This window comes from Sus scrofa, chromosome Y, assembly GCF_054392235.1.
Source record: "Sus scrofa isolate SSC_HxYL_T2T_F1_AM1 chromosome Y, Sscrofa_HxYL_maternal_Yorkshire_Landrace_v2.0, whole genome shotgun sequence".
NCBI lineage: Eukaryota > Metazoa > Chordata > Mammalia > Artiodactyla > Suidae > Sus > Sus scrofa.
Window position 1 is genome coordinate 14,785,023 of NC_139402.1, and position 7,415 is coordinate 14,792,437.

At 40.4% G+C, this 7,415-nt stretch overlaps 1 pseudogene; it reads right to left on the reverse strand.

The window, feature by feature from the left end:
• Positions 1-7,415, reverse strand: part of LOC110257878 (small ribosomal subunit protein uS5 pseudogene) — a 51,199-nt pseudogene extending 43,784 nt beyond the window's left edge.

Consider the following 7,415-nt stretch of genomic DNA (forward strand, 5'->3'; position numbering starts at 1 on the left):
TTATCTGGATATATGCCCAAGATGGTATCGTTGGGGCATAGGGTAGTTCTATATTTAGTTTTCTAATGCACAACCATACTGATCTGCATAGTGGTTGTAGTGGTTGTCCCAATTTACTTTCCAACTAACAGTGCAGCTGGGCTCACTTTTCTCCACACCCTCTCCAGAACTTTTAATTTATTGACTTGCTAATGATGGCCATTCTGACAGGTGTGAGGTGGTACTTCACAGTAATTTTGAGTTGCATTTCTCTAAAAATTAGTGAGGTTGAGCATTTATTCATGTGCCTGTCAGCCATCTGCAGGTATCCTTTGGATAAATATCTTTTAAGGTCTTTTGCCCATTCTTCAACTGGCTGCTAGGTTTTTTGCTGTTGAGTTTTATAAGTCATTTATTTTAGAGATTAAGCCCCTTCAGTGGCATCATTTGAAACTATATTTTCTCTCATTCCAATGGTTGTCTTTTTTCATTGTTCCCTTTGCTGTGCAAAAGCCTGTCAATTTGATTGAGTCCTTTCTTTATTTTTGCTTTTACTTCTGTTGCCTTTGGAGACTGATGTTGAGAAAAAATCATTTTTATTGTTGATGTCAGAGTATGTTTTGCCTCTCTTCTCTTCTAGTCATTTGAGGTGTCCTAACTTATGTTTACATTTTTAAGTGATTTTGAGTTTACTTTTGTATATGGTGTGAGGGTGTATTTCAGTTTCATTGACTTACCAGCAGCTGTCCTGTTTTATCAGCATCCCTTTCTGAAAAGACTGTCTTATTCCCATTTTATATTCTTGCCTCCTTTGTCAAAGATTAATTGAATGCAGGGTTGTGAGTTTATTCCAGGGTTCTCTACGTTGTCCCATTGGACTGTATGTCTGTTTTGGTACCAGTAGCACAGTGTCTTGACTACTGTGGCTCAGAAAAATTGCCTGATGTCTGGGAGAGTTATTCTTCGTACTTTATTTTCCCCTTAGTGTTCCATTGCGTATCTGGGTCTTTTATGGTTCCATATAAATTTTTGGATTGTTTGTCCTCGTTCTGTTAAAATAACAGGGGTCTTCTGTTAGCGATGTCATTGAATCTCTAGATTTTATTCCATACTATTGCTTTTTTAATAATATTAGTTCTTCCAAACAGGGATCATGGGATATCTGTCCCTTTATTTGAATCCTCTTTAATTTCTTTAAGTTTTATGGTTCAGCTTATTAATCTTTCAGCTCCTTGGTCAAGCTTATTTCTAGGTCTTTAAATTTTGGGGGTGCAATTTTCAAAATATTCTATTTTTTATTTTTTTAATTTTCTTACTTATTTTGAGTGCAATCAAGTGCAACCAAAATCTGAGTGTCAATTTTGTATCCTGCTACTTTGCCAAATTTGTGGGTCAGTTTGAGTAGTTTTGGTGTGGCCTCCTTAGGATTTTCTATACATTGTGTCATGTCATCTGCATGTAGGGAATATTTTGCCTCTTCTCTTCCAATTTGGATGCCTTTGACTTTTTTGTTTGTCTAATTGCTGTGCCTAGTGTTTCCAATATTATGATGCATAAAAGTGGCCAGAATGGGCCTTCTTCTCTTGTATCAGTGTTTATTGGATAGGCTTTCAGCTCTTTTCCTTTGAGTATTAAGTTTGCTGTGGGTTTGTCCTAAATGGCTTTTGTTGTGTTAAGATATATTTCTCAGATCCCCACTTTGGTAAGAGGTTTGATCGTGAGTGGATGTTGGACTTTGTGGAATGCTGTTGCTGCATCTATTGAGAGGATCATGTGGGTTTTTAGTTTTCATATGTTCGTGTACTGTGTGATGTCCTCTGCTTTGTGTATTTTCAACCCTCCTTGCAAACCTGAGACAAAATCCCCTTGGTCATTGCGTATGATTCTTTTCTGGTCAATGCTTATTTGTCCAAAGGCGTCTGGGTTTCTTTCTGTGTTCTCCATTGTGTTCCATTGTTCTGTCTCGCTGTTTTGTTACCATTACCACACTTTCTTGATGACTGCATCTTTGTAAGATGGCTTAAGGTGTCGGAACATTTCACCGTTTTGCCTCCTGCTTATTTGTTTTTTTTTTTTTGTTTGTTTGTTTGTTTTTTTCTTTTTTCTCTCAGGATTGCTTTGGGAATGCTGGATCTATTTTGTTCCATGTACATTTTTGGATTGTTTGCTTTCTTTCTGTGAAAAATGTCGTGGGTAATTTGGTTTGGATTGCATTGAATCTGTAGATTGCTTTGGGTAGAATGGCCATTTTAACAGCATTAATTTTTCCCATTCAGGGGCGTGGAATATCTTTCCATTTCTCTACGTTTTCTTTAATTTCCTTCATTAATGTTTTATAGTTGTCAATCTATAAGTCCTTTACCTCCTAGGTCAGGTTTATTCCCAGGTATTTGATTTTTACCATGCCATTTTTAAAGGTGTAGTATTTTTTTATGCCATTCCTAAGTTTCTTCTTTAGTATACAGAAATGCAACTGATTTCTGAAGGTGAGTCTTATATCCTCCTACTCTTCTGACATTGTGGATCCATTCAAACAGTTTTGAGGTTGACTATTTGGAATTTTCAAAATGTAGTATCATGACATCTGCATAGCATGACCGTTTTACACCTCTTCTCTTCTTATTTGTAGACCCTTAATTACTTTTGTTTGTCTGATTGCTGTGGCTAGGTCTTTCAATAATATGTTGAAGAGCTGTCTTGTTCCAGATTTTAGTGGGAAGGATTTCAGCTTTTTTCTTTTGAGTACAATATTTACTGAGAGTGTGTTATATATGGCTTTGAATGTGTTCAGGAATGGTCCCTCTATCCAGTTTGGTGAGAGTTTTCTATTGTGAATGGATTTGGGACTCTGTCACATGATTTTTCTGAATCTTTTGAGACCATCATATGGTTTTTGATGTTTCTATTTTTAATGTGGTGTATGATGTTGATTGATGTACCCAGGTTGAGCCATCTTTTTGAACATGGAATGACTCCCACCTGGTGGTGGTGTATGAACTTTTTGATATGTAGTTGGTTTGGGATGGCTGAAATTTTGTTGAGAGTTTTTGCATCTATATTCATCAATGATATTGGCCTATAGTTTTCTCCTTTGGTGGTATGTTTGTCTGGATTTGGAATTAGGGGAATGCTAGCATCCTAGAATGTTTTTGGGATGGTTCCTTCTTATTCCACATTTTGATAAAAACTTAAGGAGGGTGGGCATCATTTCCCGTGTGTATGTTTGTTAGATTTCGCCTGTGAAGCCGTCTGGTCCTTGACTTTTATTTGTAGGTAGTTTTTTGTTTTGTTTTGTTTTGTTTTTGACACAGTTAACTTCATTTCTAGGGATCCGTATATTCAGTTGATCTATTTCTTCTTGATTCTGATTTTTCAGGCTGAAAGACTCCAGAACATTGTCCATTTCATCTACATTGTCAAATTTGTTGGCACATAATTGTTGGTAGCTTTCTCATATGGTTTTTTCTTTTTCTGTAGTATCCATGATGATATCTCTTTATTCATTCCTTATTTTGTTTATTTGAGTCTTTTTCTCTCCTCTTCCTGGTGAGCCTAGCCAGAGGTGTGTCAATGTTGTTTACCTTTTAAAGAACCAGCTCTTGGTTTGGTTGATTTTGTGTATTGTTTCTTTGATTTATTGATTACTCTTTCATCTTTATGATTTCCTTCCTTCTGCTGACTTGATTTTTTGTTGATTCTTCTTTTTCTGATTCACTTAGGTGGTGGGTTAAGTTGTCGATTTGAGCCTTTTCCTTTTTGCAAGAGGAAGACCTGTATAAGAATGAACTTTCTTCTGAGCACTGCTTTGGTGGCATCCAATAGAATTTGAGTGGTTGTGTCTTCATTTTCATTTGTCTCCAGGTAACTTTTACTTTTCTCCTTGATTTCCTCATTGACCCATTGGTTTTTTCATAGCATGTTGTTTTTTCTCCATGTAGTAGGTTTTTTTCTCATTTCCTTCGTTCTGGTTGATTTCTAGTTTCATGCACTGTGGTCAGTGAAGATACTTGCAATAACTTCTATACGCTTGTATTTGTTGGGCTTAGCTTCATGCCCCAATATGTGATCAATTCTTTAGATTATTACTTACACACATAGGAGAACGTGTATTCTGATTTTTTTGGGTGTAATGTCCTGAAAATGTCGATTAAGTCTATGTTTTCCATTGTGTCCTCTAGGATCTCTGTTGCCTTATGGATTTTCTGTCTAGAAGCTTGGTCCATTGATGTGAGTGGGGTGTTAAAGTCTCCTACTGAGATTGTAGTCCCATCAGTTTTTCCTTTCATATCTGTTAATGTTTCTTTCAGGTATCTGGGTGCTTCTATATTTGGGGCATACATGTTGCTGTTTATAACATCCTCTTCTCGAACAGAGCCTTTAACTATTAAATAGTGTCCTCCTTTGTCTTTCTTTACGGCCTTTGTTTAAACGTCTCTTTTATCTGATGTGAGTATTGCAACTCCTGCTTTCCTCTCTTGTCCACTGGCATGAAATATCTTTTGCGCTCCCCTCACTCTATATGTGTCCTCTGTCCTAATGTGAGTTTCCTGTATGTGGCATATTGAGGGGTTTTGCTCTTTTATCCCATCAGCCACTCTGTGTCCTTTCATTGGAGTGCTCTGTCCATTGGCATTTTATCTGATGATCGATAGATGTTTATTTATTGCCACTTTAAAACTCTTAGTCCAGATGATTCTATTATTCTTCATTCTTTCTTTCTCTTTTTTTTTTTTTGGTTGGATGGTCTCCATTTATTTTATGCCTGAGTACCTTCTCTTTTCATTTTTGTTCAATGTAATTTTCCATTTTTATTTGTGGTTGCCCTATTTTTTAAGTATGTTTACCCCATCCTATCACTGTGTGCTTTAGCCTGATAGTTTGATTGCCCTCTAATTGCAGTTTCATTCCTCATCATTTCCCCCAATTTTTTTTTTTAATTTACACAAGTGTTTTTTGTATTGCAGTAATCTTTCAGCTTAAGTTCATTGGAAAAATACTTTATTTCCCCTTCTATTTTAAATGGTATTCTTGCTGGATAGAGTATTCCATGATGCATATATTTTTTTCCTTTCAGTTCTATAAATATCTCTTGCCATTCCCTCCTGGCCTGTAGAGTTTCTGTGAAGAAATCAGCTGATAGCCTTATGGGGGTTCGCTTTTAATTGACATTTTGCTTATCTCTCTCTGCCTTTAGAATCCTCTCTTTATCTTTAATTTTTGCCATTGTTATTATATGTCTTGGTGTGGTTCTATTTGGGTTCAAGTTGTTGGGGCCTTCTGTGCTTCTTGTTCCTTGAAGTCAGAATCCTTTAGATTTGGAAAGCTTCCAGGGGTAATTTCTTGAACTATGCTTTCAACCCCCTCCTTTTTCTTCTCCTTCTGGAATTCCTACTACGCAAAGATTGGCCCACTTTCTATTATACCGTAAGTCTCATATGGCTTTCATCTTTTTCCATTTGGTTTTCCTTCTGCTCTCCTGTTTGGCTGATTGCCATTGTTCTATCTTCCACATCCCTAATTCATTCCTCTGTGTTAATCATTCTGGTCCTTACTGCCCTTAGCTCTGTTCGTATCTCTGCAAATGAATTTTTTGGTTTTGCTTGGCTCCTCCTTATGTTTTCTAGTAGCATTCTGAGGGCGTCTGCATTCCTGTTCATATCTTGTCTTCATTCCTTCGGTATTTTCACTGTCTCCCTTTTGAACTCCAAGTCTGTCAGACTGCTTCAGTCTTGAAGATTTTAGGTGAATTTACCCATTGCATAAACTGGGCATGTTTTCTGAGCTTCTTCATCTTGCTTGTGTTTTCCATTTTCTGTGAATTTGGGGAAGCCAGAGTGTACTTTGGCACAATCCAGGCTGCACCGTGGTAGTGTAGCACTTCAGCAGGGCATGCATGGTTTGCTGGGTCACACTGCTGAGCCTAGGTTCTTCCCATGGCCAGGCATGGTTGGCCTTTGTGCACCATTGTGGTCATTCACTTCTTGCAGCCAGGATGTGCTTGCTGGGGTGCTCTGCAGTGGTGGGGCCCTTCCTGAGGTCAGGTGGGGCTGAGTGGTATGGGATGTGGTTGAGGCACAGCCCTGCAGTTGGGCAGGGCTTTCCCTGGTGCTCAGTGGCAGCAGAGTGCCTCCTGTGGGCATGCGGTGCTTTTCAGTGTGCTCAGCTCATCATTTGCCAAGGGTGGGAGGGGCTGGCCTCCTTGCTCTGTGGCACAAAGTTGCTTCCTGAATGTGGGCTGAACTAGGCAGTTCACTCCATGGCAGAGGGACCTTCCTGAGGGTGGATGGGCCTGGCAGGTGTGCACCATGGTGGAGGTGAACTTCCCACATGTGCCTGGGGATTGCTGGGGCATGCCATTCAGCAGAGCACTTCCCAAAGGGGGGCAGTCCTGGCCTGGTTGCCCCATGGAAGGTGGGTACTTCCCAATGGCTGGTGGGCCTGGCCAGGGCTTGCCATATTGGAGTTGCCCTCCCTGCACATGGGCGGGGCTTGCCCTGGTGCTCCATGGCAGTGGGATGCTTCCTGAGTGTGGGCAGTGCTGGCCAGCTCGCTCTGCAGTGGAGAGAGCTTCCCCAGTGTGGGTGGGGCTGGCAGGTGCCCACGGAGGTGGAGGTGCATTTCCCATGGCTAGCTGGGGCTTTCTGGGGCAACCTGTATCAGTGGAGCACTTCCCAAGGGTGGACAGGGCTGGCCGAGTTGCCCCATGGTGGCAGGGCACTTCCCAAGGGTAGGCAGGGCTGACCAGTTTCCACTGTGGTCGTGGTGCATTTCCCAATGTGGTGAGGAGTTTCCCAGGGCATGTCAGGGCAGTGGGGCACTTCGCATGGCTGGGCATAATTCCAGACATAAGTTCTTCCAATACGTTTTCAATAATCTTTTCTTTTACTTCTCCTTCTGGAATTCCTACTATGCACAGATTGGCCCACTTTATGTTATCCCATAGGTCTCTTATATTGCTTTCAGGGTTTTTTCATTTGGTTTTCTGTCTGCTGTCCTGTTTGGGTGATTTGCATTGTTCTATCTTTCACATCACTAATACGTTCCCCAGCATTATTCCTTCCAGCCCTTACTGCCCTTAGCTCACATTGTTGGTCTGCAAATGAATTTTCTAGATTTTCTTGGCTCCTCCTTATGTTTTCTATTTCTTTTCTGATGGAGTCTGAGTTACAGTGCTTATCTTCTCTGAATCTCTTTCGTATGGTCACTCTGTGTCGTTTGAACTCAAAGTCTGTCAGACTGTTTGAGTGTTGAAGGTTTTAGGTGAATTCTCCTGTTGCATAAACTGGGAATGTTTGCTGAGCTTCCTCATCTTGCTTGTGTTTTCCTTTTAGTGTGAATTTGGGGAAGCCAAAGTGTAGTTTGGCACAGTCCAGGGCACATGGTGGTGGTTGGGCTCTTCCTGAGGGCATGCATGGCTGGCTAGGTCTCACCGCCAT